This window comes from Aethalodelphis obliquidens, unplaced genomic scaffold (genome assembly GCF_003676395.1).
Source record: "Aethalodelphis obliquidens isolate GAN/ISIS:26980383/991018 unplaced genomic scaffold, ASM367639v1 scaffold79, whole genome shotgun sequence".
Classification (NCBI taxonomy): domain Eukaryota; kingdom Metazoa; phylum Chordata; class Mammalia; order Artiodactyla; family Delphinidae; genus Aethalodelphis; species Aethalodelphis obliquidens.
In genome coordinates, this window is record NW_020838023.1 from 7451910 (window position 1) to 7479640 (window position 27731).

Genomic DNA, 27731 nt, shown 5'->3' on the forward strand with positions numbered 1-27731 from the left:
TTTCTGCTTCATGTTTTTTGCCCATTTAGCTAATGGGGTTTGATCAATTTCACCTTGGTGTTAAGAGTGCTTTACACGTTAGTGATATTAGTTCTTATCGGCAATATATGCCGTTAAGTATTTTCTTCCACTTTGTAATTTGCCTTTTGACTTTGCTTATAGAGTTTTGTGCCATGCAAAGCTTCTTTAAAAATATTTTTATTTTTATCTAGTTGAATTCATGAATCTTTTCTTTTGTTGTAAATTTTTACATGTATTTAGAAAGTCTTTCTTTACAGGTTTCAAAGGAACCCACCTGTTTTCTTCTAGTAGTTTCATGGCTTCATTTTTATATTTAGAGTTCTTATCTATTTGTTGTTGTTATTGTTGTTTTTTCCTTTTGTACAGTGTGAGTTGGGGATACAATTTGATCTCTTTCTAAATGGTTTTCCAGTTATTTTGGTCCAATTTTGGTCCAGTGATCGGAGATGTCAACTTTATCACTCATTGCATTTCCATATATATTTGTACTTTCTAGTCTATTTCTCTGATTCATGTGTCTATTCATGAATTATTCCCACATCCTTGCACTTAAAATGGCTTTCTGATATATTTGATGGTCTGATAGAGATTTCTGCCTCTCCCTGTCCCTCAATGGTGCTTCTTTTTTGGTGTTTCCCTGGGTATTCTTGCATGTGTATTTTTCATGTGATTTTTAATATTAACTTATCTCATTTTAAGATAAAAGCTTTTTGGTATTTTTACAGAGGCTTTATGAAACATTTATTAAATTAACTTATGAAAAACTGACAGCTTTATGATGTTGAGTCATTTTATTCAAGAACAAGGGATGCCTGTCCATTTAAGCTCATACATCTTCCAGGAGTGTTTTAGCATTTCCTCATGTAGATTTTCCAAATTTCATGTTAAGTTTATTTCTAAGTATTTTATCTTGTTTTTTTTTTGCTATTGTAAATGGGATTCACTCTCCCATTACTTTGTGTATATGAAGGATATTAATTTTGTATGTTAATTTTATACCTTGCTATCTTTAAAATTGTATGTGCTTTAGTACTTATTCTTAATTACATCTTTTGCTTTTTAAGCATTTAAAAATAACTTAGCTTATTAGTTTCACTATCTCAAGTCTTTGCAGATCTAGTTCTATCATCTTTGTTTTATTTCTGCTGGCTGTTGCTCATGGTCTATTATTCCCTATGTGTTTTGTGATTTTTTTCGACCATGTATTCATACTCCTTGGAACTCTATCTGTGAAATTATTTGAGGCCTCCATTTAGAGTGAGTTCCTCCAGAAAGGACCCCATTTGCTTCTGCTAGATGTTTAAGGACAATATCAACATATGACAAATTCAAAACAATTCTTAGCCTTGAGGCTTTTTTTTCAGTTTTAATATTTTTTTATTGAAGTGTAGCTGATTTACAATGTTGTGTTAATCTCTGCTGTACAGCAAAGTGATTCAGTTATATGTAACAATATATATGACTGAATATATACATTTTTAAATATTCTTTTCCATTATGTTTTATCATAGGATATTGGATATAGTTCTCTGTGCTATACAGTAGGCTCTTGTTGTTTATCCATTCTATATCTAAAAGCTTACATCTGCTAATCCCAACCTCCCACTCCATCCCTCCCCCACCCTCCTTCCCCTTGGCAACTACCAGTCTGTTCTCTATGTTCATGATTCTGTTTCTGTTTCACAGACAGGTTCATTTGTGTCATATTTTAGATTCCACATATAAGTGATATCATATGGCGTTTGTCTTTCTGACTTACTTCACTTAGTATGAAAATCTCTGGTTGCATCCATGTTGCTGCAAATGGCATTATTTCATTCTATTTTATGGCTGAGTAGTATTCCATTGTATATATGTACCATGTCTTCTTTATCTATTCATCTGTTGATGGACCTTTAGGTTGCTTCCATGTCTTGGCTATTGTGAATAGTGCTGCTATGAACATAGGGGTGCATGTATCTTTTTTTTTTTTTGCTGTACGCGGGCCTCTCACTGTTGTGGCTTCTCCCGTTGCGGAGCACAGGCTCCAGACGCGCAGGCCCAGCCGCTTTGCGGCATGTGGGATCTTCCCGGACCGGGGCACGAACCCGTATACCCTGCATCGGCAGGCAGACTCTCAACCACTGTGCCACCAGGGAAGCCCGCATGTATCTTTTTGAATTATAGTTTTGTCTGGATATATGCCCAGGAGTGGGATTGCTGGGTCATATGGTAATTCTATTTTTAGTTTTCTGAGGAACTTCCATACTGTTTTCCACAGTTAACCTTGGGGCTTTTTAATTCACACGGATAGTGTGAATTCAGGCCATAAACCTGGATGAGGGCTGCCTACAATTTCTCAGGCAATATCTCTCCCCACTCATTCACCCAGTTCCAAGATTAAAAAAAAAAAAAAAAAAAAGCCAAGCAACTCTTTACTGTCTGCTTCTGAGAGTGGGTTTATTTCTGGATCTCCTTTTCATTGATGATATAGCCATGTAGGTTCCCAGCTTTATGTGAGGGTCTCCTAGAGGAGTTCTCTCTTTGAGGGCTCTACCCTTGAGCTTGAAAGGCTGCCAAAATAGACCAGACTCCAGGGGTTGGCAGATGCTCGAGGACAAAGCATGCTTGTGTGCTTACTTACGTCTGGGTTCCTGCCTTTGATTAATTTTTGCTTTCTAAGGATTAAAAAAAATTTCTTACTGGTTTAACAATGTATTTTAAGAGCTTTTATATAAATATGTTGTATAGTTTTGTGGTGTTTTTTAATGGAAATTTGTTAAGAATATGTAGGCTGTCTCACCTCTATCGGCCTTGGAGGTTTAAGGTGATTTTTAAAACACTCAATACATTTAAAATTAACTAAAATTATGATATAGATAACTATTTATACACATGGAAAGATGGTGATGTGATGGTCAGTAAGAAGAAAAAGTTACAAATTGTAAAAGGTATGAGCTCGTCATAAAATATTCACAGAGATCCCTATATACAGAGGAAATAGTTTTAAACCTAGTGGCTATTAACAGTGGCTGTTCCTAGGAGGTTGAATATTGGGTGATTCTTTTTTCTTTTATTTTTCCTTTTGTAATTTTTCATAATGAACATGAATTATTTAGATAAAAGTATTTTTTTAAACTATTTTTTAAATTATATAAATCTGAATGGAAATATTTCAAAACTAAGTAGGAATGGTGTTAAGTTTTTCAAAGCCCTTTGACTATCTTTAATAATTTATCAGCTTTGATTTAAAGCCTCTCTCTTTCTCTCTCCCTCTCTCTTTCTCTACACACACACACACACACACACACACACACACACACACACGTTTTTTTTGTCCTATGGGCAAAATCACTAGGGTATAGGCTTCTGTCTTCTGTAGAGCTATTTGGTCTCTAGGAAAGAAAGACTTTCCCCCAAATGAGGCTGTTGGTAGAAAGGGAGCAGACAAGGGTAGTTCTCCTTCAGTGGAATCTTCCAAAAGTTTGATGGAGTTTGAGGAGGTGAAATGACTTAGATAATGTCTTCCCTGGAAGCATAAAATAGAGGAGCTAATTCCCCAAACGCTTTCCAGCGGATGAGTCTATCATTTTATATGAATGTTTCCTGGCTGGAATGATTTACCATTTTTTTCCCCTACTACCTTATTTAACTAACTCCAGATGAAGAATCTTACAGCTTTCAACTCTTTTAGAATCTGTCTTGTTAATGGGTCTTTCTAGAATTGACTAGAAAAGTGTATAGAGAGAAATTTAGTATGGAAATCAGTAGACCATGAGCTCCAGAGACACTGTAACAGACCCTTTTCTGGGCAAGCGTGCAAGAAAGTGCCATTCCAACAAGACCAACTGTACATAAAAGCAGCGGCTGTCATACATGACAAAGTTTGGGAAAACAAAAAGAATACGCTTGAAACTCCAGGAAAATTCCACTTGCATGCATCATAAAATTAGGAAAAAAGGGGAAACTGTGGAAGGTCAGCCAAGTCAACCGTTTTCTTTCAGATAGCCCCGCAGACCTGGGGATGACCAACAGTCATTTTAATTGTGAAGTTCAAATGTATAAAATATATTCATAAAATTTAAAGGGGGGCTTCCCTGGTGGCGCAATGGTTAAGAATCCGCCTGCCAATGCAGGGGATGCGGGTTCAAGCCCTGGTCCGGGAAGATCCCACATGCCGTGGAGCAACTAAGCCCGTGCGCCACAAGTACTGAGCCTGCGCTCTAGAGCCCACGAGCCACAAGTACTGAGCCTGCGTGCTACAACTACTGAAGTCCATGCGCCTAGAGCCCATGCTCCGCAACAAGAGAAGCCAACGCAATGAGAAGCCCACACACAGCAACAAAGAGTAGCCCCCGCTCAGCGCAACTAGAGAAAGCCCGCATGCCCAGCCACAAAGACCCAACGCAGCCAAAAATAAATAAATAAATTTATATAAAAAATTTTTTTTAAGGGAACTCCTTTCTGAAAACTATTTCGAGTTAACAGAATTTCAGAGCCTCACCAACAGAATTTTTACTTCCTCTCTATGTGGTTGAGTTTAAGTACTAAATAAAATTACTGAAAGCTCTTACAGTGTTACAAATGAATATACATCGTATACCAGGAGTAAATCTACTTCTTTCAAAGATCAGATGGATAGTTTATTTTGATCATTGATTTGAAATCTCTTCGATGAAAATGCATTTTTGTCCTGTGTTGTAAGAAAAGGTTTTGAAATCGTGTTCAATTCTATCATCACAGGTTGTCATAAATTACTTCATTATCACAAGTGCTGATAGATCAGACTTGGCAAGTTCACTGCACAGGAGGTTTGGAATAAGCTGAACGTTTGTCAGGATGTCTCCCCAGTTTAAGACAGGGTCCCTGTGCAGATACCTCCTCGAAGCAAGGAATATATCTAACCTTTATGTTCCTGGACCCTCCTCTGGGTTTCTAAATGGAAGTGTTTCATGGTGTTTGAGGAGATCAAGCGAATTAACTATGCAGCAAGTCAAACCCCATCCTGAAGAGGTGATGCTTCCTGGGAATCTGCCATGAACTACAAGAAACCTTTTTCTTATTTGATTTCTTCATGCTTCCATTTGTTTCTCTAAATGGGTGATACTGTGCGTTCTTTCTATAACCAGAGTTGTGTGGTGAAGATCATGCATGATAGTTTATTTTAGGAAGCTTTGAGAGCAAAGTGGCTATCCCATAAACATTCTTCTTCTCCCCCTCAAAAACAAGATTTTCACACAGTATTGTGAAGCAATTATACTCCAGTAAAGATCTATTAAAACAACAACAACAACAAGATTTTCGGATGAGGGAAGCAAATGAGAAAGACAGAACTGGATGTCTGAATGATTCTTCTGGAAGTGAAATCTGACTAGATCCCTCTTGTGTTTTGAGCTCCCCTTCTCAAGCAGAGTAAAATCCAGTCTTTGCCTGAAGGCTTCACCATATCTGGACCCAGAGACCTCTCTGATCTCATCCCTCACTGTGCCTGTCTTGCTCGTTTCTCTTATGCCTCACAGGCCTCCTTGCGGTTCCTCCATCCTCAGAGACTTTGCATTTGTGGTTCTCCCTGCCCTTCTTCCAGTGAATTCCACCACTGGCTCTCTGCCCTCATTCAGTCTCTGCTCAAATGTCGTCTCTGGGGACTCATCCCTGACCTCCCCACCTAAAACAGCAGTTCGTCCTCTTCCACCTCCTCGTCTTATTCTTCTTTCTATCACTTGCCAATGATGTTTTCTGTCTCTCTCTCTCCATGAGTAAGTTCCAAGTAGTTCCTGCTTGAATAAGTATTTGCTGACTGAATAAATATGGACTGCTGACTAAACGGATGGCTCCGGGGATTCTGTCACCTTAATCACACAGCCAGCATGTGCTACACATATGGATTTAGGTGGATGACTTAAAACTGATGATAGCCACATGGGAAGAATTGAGGAGGCATAACTGATGAATTGTATTCAATTCAATGTAGCAAACATTTATCCAGCTCCTATTATGAGCAAGGCCATATGCGGGGGGTTGGTATTGGCACATCTGCTTCTCTGAAGAAGCCTTATAATCGATTTTTACAAAGAAGAGCCAAAGCAGAAAGGCTTCCTCAGACAGTTGGGACCCCCCCTACTTCTGATTCTTTTTTTTTTTTTAATTTGGTTGCCTGGGGTCTAAGTTGCGGCAGGTAGACTCCTTAGTTGCGGCATGCATGTGGGATCTAGTTCCCTGACCAGGGATCGAACTCAGACCCCCTGCCTTGGGAGCATGGAGTCTTAACCACTGTGCCACCAGGGAAGTCCCACCCCCTTCTGATTCTTGTTGAAATAAATTTAAATTGACAAGCCTTTGTCACATCCCTACTACAATCAAGGCTCTAGGCTGCTGATTAATCCCATTGATGGGCTTCATAAGGGTGTTGATCCTTCACCTTCAAATAATGGCAAATCTGATACTCAGAAAAAATAATTCAGAAGAGCAATACAGCATAAGATTATAGACTTTGGAGAGCTGTATTAACCCGAGTACTTCTAGACGTGCAAATGTTAAAGCTATTAAATTTCTACCAGAGTCGTGCACCAACACTGCTCATTGAGGTGCACTTTTGATGGAGACAAGAAAAAAATAAATATATTACAAATTAGCCAAAAAATCCTATCTTTTCCTCATTATTTTCTGAACATTTAGGACTCACTTTTGTTTAAATACTTATATAGTTAATTTCTGGTATATTTTATCTATATCATTTTATATGAGTAAATTTTAAATGCACACATATATATTAGGACTTTGTTATACAAAGGATGGAATACAAAGAGTGGAGGGTACAAAGTAGTATCTGGCACAGTTAACATCAGCTAATGGTGAGAACCTACTGGGTGCCTGATACTCTTCTAAGGGCTTAATGGGCTAATTAGATTAGATGAATTAATTCATTTAATAGTCACAACATGCCCATGAGGTAGGTACCCTTACCATTCCCATTTTACAAATTAGGAAACAGGAAAAAAGAGGTTCATTGACTTGTCCAAGGTTAGTAATCGTGCCAGAACTCTGTGCCAGAATCCATGCTCTTAACCACTATTATATTGCCTCCCAGGAAGCTTGCATTCTACCCTGGGCAGGTAGGAAAGAAAGGTATCAAATATTAACCAGGGGCTTCCCTGGTGGCGCAGTGGTTGAGAGTCCGCCTGCCGATGCAGGGGACACGGGTTCGTGCCCTGGTCTGGGAAGATCCCACATGCCGCGGAGCGGCTGGTCCCGTGAGCCATGGCCGCTGAGCCTGTGCATCCGGAGCCTGTGCTCCGCAACGGGAGAGGCCACAACAGTGAGAGGCCCGCGTACCGCAAAAAAAATTAAAGAAAAATAAAAAATATTAACCAGAGTTGAGAGCAATAAAAGAGCCTTCTCAAAGTAACCTGTGCTTTTTTTTTTTTTGCAAAAGTAGACAATAATTACTATAAGAGCTCAAAGGAGGGAAAGGCAATTTCTGCCTGCGATGGACTTCACCAAAAATCAAGAATGGCTTCTTCATCACAAAAACAATACTGGAGGTAAGAAATTAGGGAGCAATACCTTTAAATTTTTGAAGGAAAATAATTTCTAAGCTAGAATTCTATGCACAGCCAAACTAGTAATGAAATTTGAGCATAAAGACATACAAGGTCTCAAAAATGTATCGATTTCCCGCCCCCCATGCCCTTGTCTTAGGATACCACTAGAGGATGTCCTTCCTCAGAATGAGGGAATATTTATCATCATCTCATTATCTATATGAGATGATGGATGTTCACTAAACTTATTGTGGTAATCACTTCATGACATATGTAAGTCAAATCATTATGCTGTATGCCTTAAACTTATACAGTGCTGTATGTCAATTATATCTCAGTAAAACTGAAAGAAAAAAATTAAAACAACAAAAAAGAGGGAGTAAAATTCAATCTAGGAAGATGTGCAAAATTGAAAACAAGGTATCCAGCAGAGGAGAGAACCCCCAGAATAATGACTGTGGTGTAGATAATTCATAATTCAGCTGTAAAGGGCAGCCACCCAGATGGAAGCAGCAAGACTCAGGAGACAAGCTGTTTGGAGCTGTCAGCACCGTGCCTGCTGCTGTGGAACCATCTTTTAACCAGAGAAAACTCCTGGAGAAAGTATCAACCCAAACAAGGGAATATACTAAGAAAGAGGAAGGTATGATATCCAGGAAATAGGGAAGCCAATCTTGGAGAAAGACAGAAGGAATTCCAAGTTTGGTAGAAAACAAAGGCCAGGATGACAACTGAGCAGCAGGTCTAAAGGAAAACCTGCCTGGAGAAGAGGGATGTTTAAAAATATTTTTACCTGATATCAGTGACTTTTGGACATTGCATGGAGACGTTATTGGAAGCAGTTGGAAAGATTAGCAATAAGCAAAAATCAAATAAAGCAAAGGAAAAAGCAAGACAATTATTAACTTTAGAGAAAACCTAAAAGTAGAAGGAAAAATGATCATAATACATTATGATGCTTTTATGTGAATATTTGCAAAGCATAGGAATGGAAACACTGAATATGGAGGTAAACATCATATGGGGAAGATAAAAGAGGAGAAAAGGGATGGCAGCCTGAAAGAGCTACATCCTCTTCTACCATAACAGGAAATATAGAAATGATGTTTAAAATTGATTATTAATGTACATAGCAGTACATACATTATATTGAGAAATATGGAGATTTGAAAATGTCAAAGAAAAACTGCTAAAAGAGTCAAAGGTGATTACTTCTGGTGAGCAGAAGTAATATTTTTTTAACAAGTTTTTAGTATTATTTAAATTTTAAAATTACATATATAAATTATTTTAGTAAAATGGTATAAAAAAAATTAAGTGTCCATGTGGGCTTTCACAAAAGTTTGGTATCCAAACGACTCTCAGTAAAGATTCTTCTTCTTCTGTGGTATTATTGTTATTGGAAAGAGTCTTGACTTATTGTCAGATGCTGTTGAATCTCATAATATCTGCCACTGATTCTTTCTGGGGATTTAATGCATGGGATCTCAGTTTCTTCATTTGTAAAGTGAAGGGGTTACTATATATATATATGTATATATGTATATATGTATAAAATCTCTTAGGCCTGCTCCAGCCCTATTATGTTATGAACAGGACCTATTATGCAACATGCATACACTGACAGGTTGCAGTCACACATGCGAAACTTGGCTGTCTTTTTTGTTTTGTTTTGTTTTGTTTTTGCGGTACGCGGGCCTCTCACTGTTGTGGCCTCTCCCGTTGCGGACGCGCAGGCTCAGCGGCCATGGCTCACGGGCCTAGCCACTCCGCAGCATGTGGGAATCTTCTCGGACCGGGGCACGAACCCGTGTCCCCTGCATCGGCAGGCGGACTCTCAACCACTGCGCCACTAGGGAAGCCCTTGGCTGCTTTTAAAGTCCTGACTTTGATCTACGCCATGGAGCCGAGAAGATGAGGAATGTCTTAATCACTGGTTCAAGAACATGAAAGGTGATTGTGAGACAAAGAGGGGATTCCAGCACCAGGAAGGACATTTTAAGACAATATGATTTCAACCTCTGGAATGAGTCTTACCTTGCAGAGCTGATATATTTAAAATGGGATGATGTACTTGAATGCTCTTTGTAAAGTGAAAATCCTATACAAGCATAAGCTGTATCTCTAGTATTGTTTGGAAAGGGGTCAGTGCACTCTAGTGGGGAAAGCTCTGGCCTAGGAGTTAAAACATTTGAATTCTAGTGTTGACTTTGCCATTAATCCCCCAGGTAAGTTTGACAAACTCTCTCATGTCTTTTATCGCAGCTTCAGGTTTGGTAAAATGAAGATGGACTTGGAGTTCTTCAGTTAGCAGAAAAAGAAATCAGATTTGGCAAAAATAGGGTAGCTCACAGAACTGAGACAAAAGCTTCAGGAAGGCCAGGAGCCAGAGCAGGGCTGGAGCTCTGGGCAGGGCTGATATTCAAACGATAAAACAACAAGATGGCGCAGGCAAATCGGAACGGATACCAGTAGCCACACAGAGACCTAGCGGCACTCAGCTCATACACGGTGTCTCGATCCATGCTGTGACAAAATTCCACAGTCTGGGTAGCTTATAAAGGACAGAAATATATTTCTCACAGTTCTGGAGGCTGCAAGTCCAAGCTCAGGTTGCCAGCAGGGCAGGCTCGCTTCCAGGTCCCGGACTTGCCATTGTAGTGAGAAAGGGCGAGGCATCTCTCTAGGCAAGAATGCTAATCCCATTCATGATAAGCGTTCCACCCTCAAGAGTTGCAAGCAACTCCCAAGGCCCCGCCTCCTAAAACTATCACCTTTGAGAGTCAGTATTTCAACATGTGACTTTTAGGGAGACACAAACATTCAGACCATAGCACAGGGGTTACCTCTTGAGCTGCTGTATCAGAGGGAAAGCTGGCGTAGTGATCCCAGGAAGGGGATGCTGGGGAGGACATCCAGGGTGGTGGAGAGGCAGCTGTTTACCAGCTGGCAGGGAGGTATTTCAATATTTTAACAGCCGGTACAGCTGTATTGGTGTGTTTCTGCAGGATGTCTAGATTTAAGGAGCTATTTATTGTTACTGCAGGCCTCACTGCTAGGATGAATCGAGATAAAAATTTAGCACTTTGTTCCTCCTCTTGTGTCCCACTGCGTTATAGTCACATGTGAGGGAGAGAGTGTGTGGTTGGCCTAGTTGCGAGCTCCTGCCCACACTCGGCTAGAGGAGAACAGGAACTCGGAACTGACAGCCCAGCCACAGCTGCATCAATGGAGTAGAGGCACTTTCCTAAAATAAGTCAGGTCTTTGTTACTCTAAGGCGAGAATAACCAAGTATTTGACAGCTAGTACGGCAGGGACATCAATCAGTGAGAAGGTACATCAGCCCTTGACTAGGGGGCAGGATCCTGAAGTTTCTCTGATTTGTTGGGAGTTAGCCTTTCGTTACCAGCTGTGCTGTTGCAAGATGAGGGCCAATACTAGGAGTCCCGGGGATCAGCATGGAAGAGGGGGTGGGCACGTGGAGCCAGGAGCCTGGGCCGTGGTTATTGCTTATAGGTTATTGCTCATATTATCAGTATGAACCTTCTGTAACCAAAAGAAGGGGGAATGGATAGGCTGAGGAAAAATCATAGCTGGCTGTTACAGAGGGTTTGGAGTAGAACTGCAGAGAGTTAATGGTTTGCTGCTGAGTGTATAAGGAAATGTGTGGTGGTATTTTTGGTTTTCACAATGGCTAGGAGATGGGGAGGGTGCTACTGGAATTTGGTGATGGAATCAGGAATAATAAATGTTCTACAATGTCTGGGACAGTCATGCCGACCTATCCAAAATGTCAAAGCACCTCTGTTGAGACAGATTGCAAGAGTTATCCGTAAGGGGCTACTGAAGAGAGGAGAGCCGTATGCCTTGGGCAGAAGGGAGATAAAGTCCTAATTTGGGTGATATAGTTGCCATTTATTATTTAGTATGGATTAGGTCCATAAACACATTTGTCATTTAATCTGCGTGACTATCCCCTGAGATATAATTAATTACTCCCTTCTTATACACAAGGAGTTAGGCTCGGAGAGGCAAAATAACTTCACCAGAGTGAGACAAGCAAGGGGCAGAGTCCCTTCAATTCAAGTTTGAGTTCAAAATCTTCATGCAAGGTTTTAGGGGACAAGGAGGAGAGTGGCAACAGGGTGTGTATGGAGTCCTTCGAGAGAAAGAAAATCACATTCATGACACAAACTCAGGATGAAATCCTAGGAGGAGTTGTTGAGTCCTGGAATAAATTACTGTGGGAAGCTGGAATTTTTGGATATCTTTGAAAAGACCCCCTCTATTTAAAAATCCTTTCGGAGGTTTTTTGGTTTTTTTTATTTTTTCGATTGAGAGAGGAGACCATTAGAGGGGTCTTCTGGGCTTGTTTCAGTTCTCAGTATTCTTCTAAACTCCGAGGGCTGACCTTAAGATAAATGTTGAATAAACACTCCCTTGAAAGGCCTGGAAATTCACACACAACTGCAACTAAGTGAAAAACTAATTAAAACCAGCCATTCTGATTCAACATTAACTGAAATTTATCTACCTATGTTGAAAGTGAAATAAATGCAAGAAGTCAAAGGTTTAAAAGATGAAAGAAGGATGACTTAGAACTTTTTAAAATAACATTTTATATCATAACAAAATCAATATACATTATCGTATAAGATTTCTATGGAATAAATATTCTGCTATTTGCTGTGTATGGATTTTTGCACGTATATCTCACATTTTAAAATCATCAGGGAATTCCTCATTTCCAATTATCTATAATTCCATCACAAGCACTTTTTCTCACCCTTTGCCTCAAACTTTATGCTAACACGCCACTACCTCCCCCAAGGGAATTACACGTAAAGCTAAGCTTACACTAGCCATCTATATCTTGTTAAAAATGAAGAACACAAGAGTAGATTTTATTAGTGAAAAAGGGGGGACAGAGTATGAAGGTAGTAGGCACTCGTTTGGGGGTGGGCAGAGGAAAGGAGATCTAACTAAAGTGGTAGTTTTCTCCAGCTATAAGTACTGAATTTCAGGAATTCTGGTCCCTCCGTATCAATCTAGGATGGATGGATAGCTTTCCAGTTCCCTCCCTATCTCGAACTCCCAGTCGCAGACACCAGGTGGCGCTCGCATGCTCGCAGCTCAGCGAATGGAACCCTCGGATTTAGACCCTGTCTACTAAAAAGTCGCGCTGGTTGCCTGACCCGGGAGAATCACGTTCAGTGAAGCGCAGAAGCAAAACGGCGCCTAGCTCGGGCCCTGTCCCGTGGCAGACCTGAGGCGCGTTCGGAAAGCGACCGACAGACGCAGGGCGGCGGTGGGAGCTGCAGAGGGCCTTTTGCACTCCAATTGCAGGACAAGCGGGGAAGTTCAGAGCGTGGACAAGGGGATGCGAATACCAGCAAATTCGGGGAAAGCAGAGGACGTGGCTTGGGAAGGTTAGAATATCCGAAGGACCCCCTTGAAAGGGGGTGGATGGGTCACAGACCCTCTTTCTGTATTCTGGGCTGAGCAGGGTGGTAGCAGGTTCGGGGGCCTTTTAAGAGCACCGCCTGCCCTTTCTCTCTTCGCCATCACCAGCCTTTAACGGTGGTGAAATACCCTCTGCAGTTTTCCAAGGCGAGAGGGTATTTTCTCACAAAAGTGGCTTTTTTTTTTTTTTTTTTTTTTGCGGTACGCGGGCCTCTCACTGCTGTGGCCTCTCCCGTTGCGGAGCACAGGCTCCGGACGCGCAGGCCCAGCGGCCATGGCTCACGGACCCAGCCACTACGCGGCATGTGGGATCTTCCCGGACCGGGGCACGAACCCGTGTCCCCTGCATCGGCAGGCGGACTCTCAACCACTGCGCCACCAGGGAAGCCCAAAAGTGGCTTCTTGATAAACACTTAGTTTTTATACCTCCCAGCTCCCAACATTTGTGCGCACACAAGAAGCTGGATTGTAAAGACGCCGCGGGAGGGGGTGGGAGGCTGTTCGTGAGGTTAAAAAATGAGTAACGATGATGACTTTCCAAGGCGGCCCAGGGGATGACCGCGCACGGCCGAGTCCCTGGAGACCTGGCGCGGGGCTCTGGCGCGCCTCGTGGGCTTCACAGCTAAAGCAGAGCCTCTCGGAGGGTGACCTGCATGTATCAGAACCACCAGGGTGTTTGATAAATGCAGAGTCCCTGGCCTCAGCCCAGACCTGTTGAAACAGGATCTCTGCGAGAGAGCATATGCAGTTTAAGAAGTCCTACCACCGGACACAGCCGACATTCGTCCTTTTAAACACCAAAAATGTCTATTTCAACATTCGCAGGTGATTCTCCTGCACATTAAAGTTTGAGCATATCTGCTTTGGCATTTTATAGCCCTCGTTCAGAAGAAGGAAGGGAGGAAGGGTACCCCTTGTTTTTTTGTCTTTTTTTGGTGGTATCTTAGTTCCCCGACCAGGGCCCGAACCCGCGCCCCCTGCAGTGGAAGCGCGGAGTCTTAACCACTGGACCGCCAGGGAAGTCCCAAGACAGGCTACCCCTTTATAGCGGGTACCGGCCGCCCGAGCGCGGGGTCCCTGACCAGGCTGGTCTTTGGGAATGGGGAAGCGGGCACACAGCACCTGCGTCCTCGAGGGCTCCAGACCTCGCAAAGCAGCCAGCCGCACGCTAGCCTCGGTGCGAGTGGAGGGGCAAAAGCCGCTCTTTCCCGGCACTGTTCAGCCGGCTGCGGCCCGCACCTGGGGCGGCCGCCAGGTCTGGGCTGGCGCGCCTGCGGCGCTGGGCGGGCTCCTCAGAGCATCTCTTGTGGGGCCGGGCTGGAGGAGAAGAGGAGGAGGGAAGCGGGGGTGCGTTAGGGGCTTAGGCCTGCCTCCCACCTCCCCCCGCAGCCACCTTCCGCTCTATAATTGGCTGCCAGCGGGCCTTCCTTTCCTCTTATCTGATCCCGGGCGCCTAGCAGGAGGGAAGCCCCGGAGAGGAGGAGACAGCTCTGAGCGGCCGGGAGTGGGGGCAGAAGCGGGTAGAGGAGAGGGAGAGAGGCTAATTGAAAGGGGCACGCGGCGGGAAGCGCGCGAGACCCGTGCGCCGCCAAGAACCAATTCGCGGCGGAACTTGGATCTTCCCTAGGCACGGAGAGGCCCCCTACCTGGGCTGGAATCTTCTCCTGAACAGGTCAGTTCCAATCTTTCTCTGCTCTTCTTTCGGGTCGGCTTTGCAAAGTCTATTCTTGAGGAAGGGAAAGTGGGAAGGACTAGCCACCTGCAGACGCCGTGCAATTCCATGGACCTTCTCTTAACGCGCGCCTCGGATGGCCCGGGGACGTTTGAGGTGCGATGGGAAGGTGCACCGGGTGCCTCTTCGCAGGGGGTCACTGGGCAGGGAGATTGGTGGCACTGCGTGTTGCAAATGCAGACAGTGAAGATGCCCTGGGTTGCTCTCAGGAGCTTTCCCCCTTGTACTTGGGCTCTGTGAGTGCTCGGCGGGAAAGAGCGGGTGTGTCCACTTCGAGACAGTGGAGACTCCAGAATTTCCAAGTAGAAGGGGCTTCGTAAAGGCGACCATTCCGTTGAGAAAGGGGCTTAGGGATTGTTTTGGAGAGCTGTATATAAACAGAAAGCACGCTGTTTTTATTTAGATTGTATTAAGGGTCGCTTGGGAAAACAGTCGATGGAGATCATGGGGTACGCAACTCACCTAGATCCCCGTGGGTGACCCGCGCTGGGGACCAGGTGCTCGCGAAAAGAGGAGCAAGCAAACGGAGTGCCTCGATGCAGGATGTTGGCAGTAGTGATAGCTCTTCCACGTAGTGATAGCTCGTCCACGCCAGGAAACCCGGATGCTTCGCGCGTTTTACTTTGGTGTCTGGACCCAGGAAGTTGCAGCTTTCAGACGCACCACCACGCTGTGGTGCTGGAGGGTCTTCTCTGCCCTGGCTTTTCCCACCCGCCCCTTTTATCCCTCTGAACTGCTGGCGGCTTCAAGCGCTCTAGTACGCAGCGCCTAGGCGGAGGTGCATCTGGCCGAGCTTGGCTTTAGCGTGCACAGCGCACAGTCAAGACAGGGTTAGGGCCCGGCCAAGAGGAGCCGGCGTTGTGCCACTGGAGTGGCCTTAGTCCTAAGCAAGGGTCTGAACGCTGCCTGCAAGTCCAGGACACGGGCACTCTGATTCAGGAGCTGGGTTCTTGGGTCCTCTGTGGGAGGCTCCGCCCTGTGGCACGAAGCTCTGGATTGACCCGGGGTCGAAGCTCTGGATTGACCCGGGGTCGCGCATTGTGCTTAGGCTTTCGGCATGCCCTTAGGGCAACTGTGCAAATGGAGCTTGCCTGCAGCTCTCACAGCGGCCTGTATCTGCCCCTCCCCCCTCCTCCCTGAAAACTACTTCTGGAGCTACAGCTGAGACATTTCCCTCCTGGAAATTTTGGAGAGTCAGCTGCCTGCAGCAGTAGAAGGGGGTGGAAGGGGGGCAGAAACATGCGGATAAGACATTGGTGGCTCTGTGGGGAGCAGAAATGAGAAAGAGTTTTCCTGAAACTCCCCTCTTAAAGGCTCTGGGGCTCCTCAGCTACAGAGAGTCAAGGGGGGCCCTTCCTAGTTGCAGCGTGTGATAAAGAGGCCCTGCTCGCATCCAGCAAACCGGCTTAAGCTGGATGCAGTGGGGAGAGCTGGTGGTGTGTTTCTGACAAGGTGGTCCAGTTCTGCCCACAGAGAACTCACTGGTAAATGTAAAATGAGTGAATGAATTAATGCATGGATAGCATTTGGATTTTGAGTTGTTTCAAAAGAGCAACTTGGATGGATTTCCTTTGAACCTGGTCCCAAGGGTGTGGTTACTGTAAGATAGACTTCAGGATAGGATTTTTATGAAGAAACAGCTTTATTGAGATACAATTGCACACGTGTGCAATTCGGTGGTTTTTTATATTCACGGAGTTGTGCAATCATCACCACAATCAATTTTAGAAGATTTTTATCACTCCAAAAAAAAATATTCTGTACCTATTAGCGGAAACTCCCCATTTCTTCCCAGCCTCGCCCCTCCAACACCCTTGGCAACCACTCATCTACTTTCTAATGACATTTCATGTAAATGGAAGCATACAATCTATGTGTGGTCCTTTGTGACTGGCTTCTTTCACCTAGTAAAGTGTTTTCAAGGTTTATCCATTATGTACAGTATACTCTCACTAAGCATTGGGCATCGCCTCCTTCTGCCTGGGGAGCCCTGAGCCAGGACAGACCTGAACCTCCACTACATCCCTGACCTCCTGGGGGTCCCTTTGAAAGGACAAGAACCACACTGGTGAGGGCTCTCAGTAATTCCCTGGGAAGGATTCCTTGGAACCCATCAGGATTCCTGGAGCAGTTTTGGGCAGGTCCCAGGCTTTGGGATTGATGGGAGGAGTCCTTTGGCATTTTTCCTGCTGCTAATGGTCCAGCTGTGGATTTCAGAGAACTCTGGGCCTTCCGTGAAAGTCTTGGCTTTTGGAGTCAGCCAGGACTGGCCTTAAAGAAAGGACTGAGCAAATTCGTATGATTTGAGGGGCACCGGAACAAGCCCCAGCCCAGCAAAAAAGGGCTCATTGGGGTACACTCCCTTTGACTCTTAAATACTTCCTAGTGTCAGCTAGTAAAACACAAAGATCTTTTGCTTGTCTTAAGCTGAGCGTCTTTGCAATTATGTGACTCTAGAACCACATTTGCTGTCATCTTAATCCAAACTCAGCCAAACGACTGCTGTTTTCCAGGCCAGTCAAGTGTAACCCAAGGTTCCTTTAAAGGACAAGGACCTTCCTGAATTGCTGCAGGCTGAGGTGGTGGTGTTTGAGCACCACTGAGCTAACAGATTACCTGGATTATGACAATTTGTAGAGAACAGATGACAAATGACCTAGGGGAACAGCGGGATGGGTAGGGTGGGGGAGGGGAGAAGAGGAAAGTTTAAGGGAAAGGGACAAAGACAAACTTCCTCTTTGACAGATTTGCCCCCTGATAGTGCTGGATGGCAAGAAAACAGTCTCCTCTTGTTTCTCCTCCTCTTTGGTAACTAACTAAATAAAAAGTGGCAGGGCCCCAGTTACTCTTCTATATAGAACAAGCCTTGTGAAGACCAAGCCTTATCCTGTTCTAGTTGGGAGATGGGTGTGTGTAGTCGAGGAAGTGCTGGCGTGTGTTTCGAGTCCCTGTTGGGTACCTGCCCTTTTCTTTTTCAGAAACACGTTTAAGCCCCCCAGTTACTTGTGGAAGTAAATATTCTCCTTCTTTTAGATGTAAGATCACTGAGCTTCGGGGATATAAACTACCTCGCCTGGGGTTGCAAAGCCAGCAAGTACCAGATACATAATGAAGAAAAGTCTGTATGAGATTTGAACCCAGACCCCATTGCTCCATCAGCTTCTTTGGTGGGGAAGGGTGAAGTGACCCTTCACTTCAAGGGTGTGTGACTGTAAATGGATGACATCAACTGAGGCCATACAAGTCTGGGAGCTGAAACAGGCTGGAAGGCAGAGAGGTGTGGGTGAAGTCTACACTTGCTTGTTCTGTGCCCCTGCCCAAGTTCCTTAACCTCTCTGGGCTTCAGTTTTCTCTTCTAGAAAACAGGGATAACATAGCCACCCTATGTTTTAAGGCCTAAAATGATTTAGTACAGAGTCGGGAAGACAAAACTGGTTTCTCTTGTCTCCTGCTTCTTTTTCCTTCTTTCTACCTTTTTTTTTTTCTTCTTCCCACGTTTCCTCTTCTCTCTTTCTCTGGCTCCACTTTTTGAGGGGATTGTGACTAGAAAGGCACAGGAAATTCTCAGGAAATTCTGAGAACTGAGTGTCTGTTGAAGTTGGGGCTTAGAGTCTAGACTCCACATTTCTTCAAGGTAATTTTTTTTAAATTTAATTTAATTTTTAATTTATACTTCAGGGTAATTTTTTAAAATCAATGCTCTCGAAGAACTTTTCTGCCAGTGGGCCTTTGTTGGAGCTCACCGGCAAGGGTCCCTAACTTTTAATTTTAGGGAACAGTGTTTAGTCTTTTTCCTACCAGAGATAACCTGGGTTGTTTATGAAATTGATCCAGAGGGAGGCCAGGCTTGGCCGAGTTCTTCTGAGTTTCATAGGTGGTGTCTCTAACTAGAGGTACTCAGGGGATCTTTTACTGGATAAAGATTTCCTCCTCAATGGCTTTCTGTCTGCTTTTGCAAAGGGGAGCACACTGAATCGGTATCAAAAAATGATGTTCTACTGTAGGTTTAGAATGGAAAATAAAGATTACTACTGTAGGAAACACAGGAGCATCTGGCCCATACTTGGAAGATCAGGGAAGCCTTCCTAAAGGATGAGATGTCTATGTTGAGATGTGCAGCTGCCCTTTAGGCTGCTTGTAGATAGAGTTTAGTTAAAAGCAACTCTCATTTCTTTGACCAAGAAGCTATGTCAGTCCTTAAAAAAAAAAATGCCGGGTAATGGAACATTCCTGAGTCAAGGAGAGTCTCCAGTTTGCCATACTTTTGGAGTGGCTCTGCCTTCTGTCATGTAGGACTTACAGCAACCTAGTTTAAGACTAAACAGCTACATTTCTGAGGGTGGTCTGCAGACATATCCCTTGCATTTGAGCCATTCACTGGGCTGCTATGATCCTACATGGGGTCTTTCTGTGAACTAGAAAAAGGTACCTCTGGGCAGACCCATGCTATTGGGAGAAGAAAACAGTATCCTTTCCTCTGGAAAACAGTTTTGCATACAAGTTGGAGAGAGTGTCTGCTAATTTCAAGCATTACTTGCCCTAGGCCAACTGCAAATTGTACAGTGCGTCAACTGTGAACTGTACACATCAGCCCTGGTCATTCAATCATTGATCATTAAATCAATCAGTATTTATTGATTGACTATCATGCACTTTGAACTTTTTTGATTATGGGTTAAACTGCCCATCTAGATGTATTATGTTACCCAAGACTCAGAAAGTAAAGTTACTGGGGCCATGAAGTTAGCTGGAGAGTTACAATGGGATAAGAGGCCAATGCAGTCTGTTGGAGGTTGATCACTCTTTCTAAAGATCTTTCAATTTTATTAATATTTTAAAGAAGCAAATTTTGACCTTGTTAATTTTTACTAATATTTATTTTATGTATTTTTGGGTTCTATGCTTATCTTTATTAATCCCTTTTCCAACTTAATTAGGATTTTAATTTGCTCTTCTTTTTTTGGCTTCTTTAAGTGGAAAATTAGATCATTGATTTTTAAATTCCTTCTTTTTTTATGTAAATATTTCTCTCTAATCCTTTAGCTGCATCCCACAAATTTTCACGTGTTATCTTTTTATATTTTTTCCCTTCCAACTATTTTAAAAATTTGCATTGTGATTTCTCCTTTTACTCATGGATTAAATAGAAGCATCGTGTTTAATTTCCAAATATTTTGCATTTGTAAAGATATTTTATTATGATTGATATCTAATTTAATTCTGTTGTTGTCAGAAAACATACTCTGCAAACTTTGAGTCTTTTGGAATTTATTGTCTCATTTTAGGATGCAGAATATGGCCGATTTTATAAGAAATTTTTTAAAAAAAGAATATTCTGCAGTTTTTGGATGTCGTGGTCAATAAATATCAATTACTAGTTGATAGAGTGGTTCACATCTTCTATATCCTTACTGTTATTTTGTCTAGTTGTTCAGTCAGTTCCTGAGGGGATTGTTAACATCTCTAACTTTGCTTATTATTTCTTTCTTTGGTTCTATCAGGTTTTGCTTTGTGTATTTTGAAACTCTATTATTAAGCACGTACTCATTTATGATTGTTAACTTTTCTTGATTAATTGACCCTTTATTCTGAATTGTCCAGGACTTGAGGGATATTTTTTTTCTTTTTTTAAATATTTATTTAGGCTGCACCAGGTCTTAGTTGCAGCACATGGGATTTTCATTGCCAGGTGTGGGACCTTTTAGTTGCGGCATGCGGGATCTTTTAGTTGTGGCCTGCAGGCTTCCTAGTTGCGGCATGTGGGCTTCTTTGCAGGCTTCTTAGTTGCAGCATGTGGTCTCTTAGTTGCAGTATGCATGTGGGATCTAGTTTCCCAACCAGGGATTGAACCCCGGGCTCCCTGCATTGGGAGCACGGAGTCTTAGGCACTGGACCACCAGGGAAGTCCCGAGGGGCGTTTTTATGCAGTTGAATCCCCCTACTTGTGGCTCACTCTTTTCTGACGCACCCCTTCTCAATTTCCAGTCTCTGGCATTCCTGAACTCTTCTATCCTTTGACACTTTACGCTAATAAAATTGTGGCTTTCCACTTGATTTCTAATCACAATGCCATGCACAGTGGGGAGTTCACGCAGGGGGAAAGAAAAGGCTAGTCACCAAGCTAATAGTAACACAACTAGGTCTTTATTTCTAAATTAGAGTTGTTTTCTCCTGTGTCCTGATGCTAACAGAGAAGAGTGATAAACACTGACTTCCTCTAGGGCTTGTTTTTAAGTAGACCTCATTAACTAATCCTGAAAACCCTTTTGGTTATTCTGGGTGTAAGGAGGGTGGTATTTTCACTACAGAGATGAAATAAGGAATACTAAACGTGTCAACACACTGGGCTAAGACGTTAGCCCTGTTTTTAGTCTTTGCTTTCTTATCTGTAAATACGTATGACCTAGATCATCAATTCACTGTAAAATCCTCCTATAAAAGTGATATCAAAATATTAATAATGTTGGGCTTCCCTTGTGGCGCAGTGTTTGAGAGTCCGCCTGCCGATGCAGGGGACATGGGTTCGTGCCCCGGTCCGGGAAGATCCCACATGCCGCGGAGCGGCGGGGCCCGTGAGCCATGGCCGCTGAGCCTGCGCATCCGGAGCCTGTGCTCTGCAACGGGAGAGACCACAGCAGTGAGAGGCCCACGTACCACAAAAAAAGAAGAAAAAGAAAAAAAAAATTAATAATGTAGAGTCCAGAAAGAGTTCAGACTTAAAGGTCATTTTGTCCAGTTCCCCTGCCCACAAACCCAGGAATCTCTTCTATAACACCTCTCATGGGTAAAACTTAGCCAGCTTCTGCCTCAGAACTTCTAATAAAGGTGAAGAAGGCATTCTAGTTGTTAGAGAATTTTTATATCCAAATGCGCATCTCTGTGGCTCGGTCCATTGATTCTAGTACTATTTGCAGAAACTGCACAGAATAATCTTGTTTTATCTTCTGTGTTAAAGCCCTTCAGATATTTGAAGACATCCATTATGTGCCTCCGATTCTTATTTTTCCTAGGCTTAAATCATGCTTAATCATTCCCATTTCTTTCAAATCTTCTTTACATGGGCTTGTCAACTAAAGCTGCTAAGTCTTCTTTTTAGTCAATGAATTGCTCTTAAGTCAAATCTTCCAGATCTTCAGATGGTTGATTATTTTGAACCTGTATAGAGCTGTCATCTGGAAAATGATAAAAAATGGATAGGAATGTAATTAGAAAAGTTTAAAGTAGTTCACCCATGCAAATAATTGTGCCTCTGTCATTATTTGGATCTTCTGTTTTTGCCTAAACCTTTATGCCAAGTTAGTCCCACAACCTTCATTAGATGGAGGAGATAAAGAGTTCTTTTTTTTTTTTAATATTTATTTTGGTTGCACTGGGTCTTAGTTATGGCGCGTGGGATCTTCGTCGCGGCATGTTTAGTTGCGGCATGCAGGATCTTTTAGTTGTAGCATGCGGACTCTTACTTGTGGCCTGTGGACTCTTAGTTGTGGCATGCAGACTCTTAGTTGTAGCATGCGGACTCAATTGTGGCATGTGGACTTAGTTGCAGCATGTGGATTCTTAGTTGTGGCATGCGGACTTCTTAGCTGTGGCATGTGTACTTCTTAGTTGCAGCATGCACGTGGGATCTAGTTCCCCGACCAGGGATCGAACCTGGGCCCCCTGCATTGCGAATGCGGAATCTTACCCACTGGACCACCAGAGAAGTCCTGATAAAGACTTCTTGAGTCTTTTCCTCCTTTAGTATCTACCCAAGTAGTAAATTCATTGATGATTATCATTCCCTTTTCCTTTGTGTCCTTTCAACCTGTTCCTAACATGTTACTGGTTAGAACTTTTTGAGAGCTTCCTGAGTTTCTAAGTACATTATTTACATTATCACAATCATCCTATAAGGCAGATGTTCACTGGCACATTTTGCTGATAAAGAAATCAAGTCATGGAGTGGTTAAATTAGTTAGTCAAGGACCCCTAGCAAATTATTGGCAGATCTGTCTTCCTAGCTCCCAGTTTTCTATTCATACCTCCAGTTCGTGCTAACTCTTTGTTCTATTTCATACTTATTGCATTTAGCTTGGCAATATATTTGCTTGCAGTCAACTGTAAGTGAGTTGACTGAAGGCAGGGATCATATAGTATGAAATTTTGTATCTCCCTTAGAGTAGAGAGCTTTGGTTACATAGTAGGGCTCTCATTAGTGATTGTTGGAATGAAGATTCTGATATTACAAATCACAGTCTCTCTCAGGGCCTGGTGTGCCAGTTGGCTGGCAACAATTTTGTTTAAGTTTATGGTTTTTTGTATGTCAGCAATGACTGAGTAGAACATTATCCAAGTTTTGGGTATATATGTGTGTAAGTCTGTGTGTGTATGTGTGTGTGTTTATATGAGTAGTTTACAAAAACTTTAGGATAAATATTTTAAGGGATTTTGATAAAACTGGCTTGCACAAGGGGCTTTGCTCCTTGTTAAATTTAATTGTATAAATGCAATTAAATAAGACAAACATATGAAGTAGAGGAAGGGTCAATTAGTCCTAATGGGGATAGTTTTAAGTTACTGATTACATAATCTCGTGACAGTGTTCTGTGAAAACTTGTACTAAAGATTATCAACTTTCCTCAAATTGGGTTTATACCTTCTGAACTTAGAGCTAGATAGCCACTTCTAACATGATGTTTTTAAACCAAAAAAAAAAAAAAAAAAAATTAAGGCAGAGTTATTTGTTTTGTGCAAGGTTTTAGGCAAAGTTTCAACAAATTAGGCTTTGATATTTTGGTAAGTGTTAAAGTATCTCATGGCACTTTAATAGGAATTGGGATTTTTTCTTGCCTCTATTTTACTGTCCAAAAAAGAGACTTGGCAGAAAACCTTGGGAAAATGAAAATTCCAGTTCTCCCAATATGGTATTACTCATCCTAATTTAAAATAAACACACAAAAAAAGGAAGAATTTAAAGATAATCTAGGGCTACAGTTTTTTTTCCATATAAATAATACACAGTTTTCAAAAAAAGTTGCCAAGATTAGGGTAGCACTAATTCATCGGTGTATTTACTTATTTAAATTGTGTGAAATGCAGATTAACTTCTAATGTGGTGTGTTAAGTATTGCTTCAAAACACCTGGACACAGGAACTGCAGTGTTTTGATGAGAAAGAGAAAGACTATTGGACTGTGGCTTGTAAAAGGACTTGCTCTACTATGTTAACATAGTATCGTGTGATATCTGATAAAAGTCTCTGATCTTAAAGGGCATGCCAAAAAGACAAATTGTTTCCTTACCTCTCCCTCCCTTTGCCCTGTTCTGGATGAAACCTGTGGTTATGTTTGGGGAACAAAATCTTAGAAAGAATATTTCGTTTGAGTTGAGAGAGTGATTCTACTTCTGTGGTTTTCTTTGGGTATCACGGTCTTGATCATGATAGGGCTGACGCCTACTCCCCTCTCTTTGCAAATCCCCTGTATTCAAGCCTCTGTACACAAAAGAGCAAAAGAGTGATTTCACAGTCCTTTGGATAACCCACCTGATCTTGTTCTACTTGGCTGGGTGGGGTTAGGGTTCTCTAGATGCCTCAGGGCCTTTCCCCCTGTATTTTATCTAAATTCACTCTCCATTTGTCCCATTTCTTCTGTGCTCTGACACATAGTTGGTTTATTAATCTGTAATAAATTAATAATAAATTCATCCAGACTAAAATGCCGTATATATTACATATAAAATAGTCACTCAATGTGTTACCTATTCCATTGAATTTTAAGGGGCTTCTAGTATGTGAAAGTCTTAATTTAAGAAAATATTCTTTAGTAATTAGCATTTTGGAAGTATAGTAGGCTGGTTGGGGGAGATGCTTTTTGGATCCCTAAATACAAATGAATACATTCTTTAATTTTTTTTATAGGATCTTAATTTGACTATTTCTATGATTATCAAAGCATGTGGCTCTTCCTTTAATTGGCAATACAAAAGAATTGCACGCTAGACTGTCACTGGATATTATAAAAAGTGGTTGCCAAAAAAATTTTTTTATGAATGATTGCTTGAAGGAATATAATTAATTTATTCCTCTGGATATACTGTATCACTCTGGAATAAAACCAGAATAAGTTTAAGTGCGTGAATCATATTGAATCATATTGTTTTGAAGATTCATAGAATTCTGCTTTGCTACATTCACTGAAATAACTCTTGGGTTAAAAAGGAAATTAAAGTTTGTATGTTGCTGCCGAAGCATATTCAGAGAAAAATTATGGCCTCAAATAAAGACTATTACATTAATTAAGGATTAAATAAACAAAAAGAACAACAAAAATTAAAAACGTAAGAGCAGGACTTCCCTGGTAGTCCAGTGGGTAAGACTACACTCCCAATACAGGGTGCCCGAGTTCCATCCCTTGTTAGGGAACTAGATCCCACATGCATGACGCAACTGAGAGTCCACATGCTGCAGCTGTGAGCCTGCGTGTCACAACTAAAGGATCCCGCGTGCCACAACAAAGACCCGGCGCAGCCAAAATAAATAAATAAATAAAATAAATATTATAAAAGCAGAAAAGCAAAGATAAATACAGAACTAAATAAATTAGAAATCAAAAAATAATATTGGCAAATAAAAAAAACCTATTCTCAAAAAATTACAATCTGGACAAATATATATATAGCTTATCTATTTTGGAGAGAAAAGAGAAAGTCAGAAACACATCACTTTAATACTGATAATGGAGCTATAACAAGAAAAGATAGGTTGTAATTTGAGAGATCACACAACTCTGTGCTATTCAATCTGAAAATCAAAATTAAAAGAATAACTTTAAGGCAAAATATCCAAACTAGAACCAAGAAGTAAAAAAGCTAAATAGGTTTATGAATAAGACAAAATATATTTTTAAAGCTGTGTAGGAATTAGCTTCAGAAAGGGAATAGGCCCATATGATTTTCTCACTCAAATTATTCATAGGCTTTCATAGAGTAGATCTTTCTCATGCTACTTAAACTATTACGGGGCTTCCCTGGTGGCGCAGTGGTTGAGAGTCCGCCTGCTGATGCAGGGGACACGGGTTCGTGCCCCGGTCCGGGAAGATCCCACATGCTGTGGAGCGGCTGGGCCCGTGAGCCATGGCCGCTGAGCCTTCGCATCCGGAGCCTGTGCTCCGCAACGGGAGAGGCCACAGCAGTGAGAGGCCCGCGTACCACAAAAAAAACAAAAAACCCCAAAAAAACCCAAAACAAAACAAAACAAAACTATTACGGCACAATGAAAAAATGGAAACCTTTCTAACTTTTTTTTATGAAGCTAGAATAATCTTGACACCAAACCTTTTAAGAAAAGAAAACTCTTAGTCAATTTTGGTTATTAACATAGATGCAAAAAAGCAGCTATACAAAGTCGACATGATATAAAAACAATAATATGCAGAAACAACAAAGATCAGTTAGCCCGGGAGGAGGGTGCCCTGAGGAGTCTTTAGACTCTGGAAGATGTCTGATTGGCAGATGTTAAAGGGATTCTTTGGTAATCCAATGCGTCCATGAGCTGCACAGACTCAGTCCAGGACTGCAAGAATTCAAGCCTGGGAGCACTCTGCAGAAGGCTTACGTTGCAGACTGAAGGTGGACATAACCTTGGAATCCCTCAGACATTACATTGCTCAGCTCTTGCCTCAGAGAGATCTGGCTCTCATCTCTGAAGACTTCAATATTGTCTCAGTGTTACAGGAACTTTGGAAAAGAAAGCAGCAGCAAAGGGTTGCACTCCCAAGTGAAGCTGCAGTGGTCTACATGTCCATGTCATCCCTTAGACCTTCCTTTGTGAGTAATGTGACCCTCCCAGGGGGACACTGTTTTGGCAATTTTCAGTGCTGCTTAGGTACAGCTGAGGCCTGATGGGATGCCTCTGAAGTTGTCCCAGTCAACTCCTTCTTCAGTGAGCTGCCCTTCAGAAGGATCACACCAAAGAATTCTTTATGGAAAGCATTCAGGAAACAGTTGCGGCATCAGAGGCACACCAGATGCGCCGATGACTCCAGCATCTGCATCAAAGCCTGTGACTCCATGTTAGTTAAACACTGGGACGACCATGTTTATTTCAAGAGCTGATGACCATTTTCCAACTATTGCACTGGAAAGGAAGCCGAAAAGCCCTTTGTGAAACAAAGCATTCCTGACAGGAAGTCATCTTCTATTTCCAGTATTCCCTGGATGAAAGATGAACAGCCATATGGTCTGGACTGGATCATGAAGGAGCAAGGGTCCTTGAAAAAGGAATCCTCTCTCAAGAGCAATGAATGGCCTTGGGGGAGTTATAAGAAGCCAAGAAAGCAGGATAACTATGATTTTACATAGAAAAGAAAGAAATCACTATCTTAGCCTTGACTGAGATCTACAGTGGCCTTCACATTTCCTCACCCAGAGATGGTCAGGCTGAGCCTCAGAGCCCTGTGTGGTATTGCTAGCAAGGCCGGGCCCCAGGTGCCCCCAAGGATGGCAGAGACCAGATCCTAACATGTGGAAGCTCACTGAAGTAGGTCATCAGATGTTTTAGCATCTATAGCTGCTACCTGAAGGCTGCACGAATCCTCCTACTGCTACTAAAATCCTCCTGTTTTATTCACAGAATCTGAGAATAGTAGGACTCACTCTTATAGGACCCAGTACTCACTCAGTTCAGTTTTCTAATTAAACTCTTCAAACTATAAGGATGGAAGCAGGATTGTTTGAAAAATATTTCCCAAGACTGGCTCCAGCCTTAAGTCTGGCTGACATGTGCTTCACTAGATTACATATGTTGTTTCAAAGAATGTGCCAGTGTAGCATCTCTCAAAGAACAGCAGCCAGGATTGGGAAGAAGTAACATGATAGCAATTTTAAAAATACTTGGATTAAATAAGAAATATTGATTGCTTTAAAAAACATGCAAGGGTCACAGTCTCCTCCCAAGCTTTGGAAACTAAAAGATAGCTCCACTAGATATAATCCAAAGCTACAGAAGGGGTTTTATC

The 27731-nt window shown here is 42.3% G+C and overlaps 1 protein-coding gene and 1 pseudogene across 4 annotated transcripts in view; both read left to right on the forward strand.

The window, feature by feature from the left end:
• The first annotated feature begins 7430 nt into the window (after positions 1-7430).
• COL14A1 (collagen type XIV alpha 1 chain) overlaps positions 7431-27731 on the forward strand; it is a 257518-nt gene continuing 237217 nt past the window's right edge. For 3 of the 4 annotated variants that reach the window (XM_027092565.1, XM_027092562.1, XM_027092564.1), the window contains exon 1: positions 7431-7541. The gene's annotated coding sequence lies outside the window, so the exon portion shown is untranslated. Of the gene's footprint in view, positions 7542-14500; positions 14678-27731 lie in introns of those variants that run through there. The other variant, XM_027092563.1, reaches the window with a different exon arrangement.
• Positions 15342-27234, forward strand: LOC113612595 (protein limb expression 1 homolog pseudogene; annotated as a pseudogene).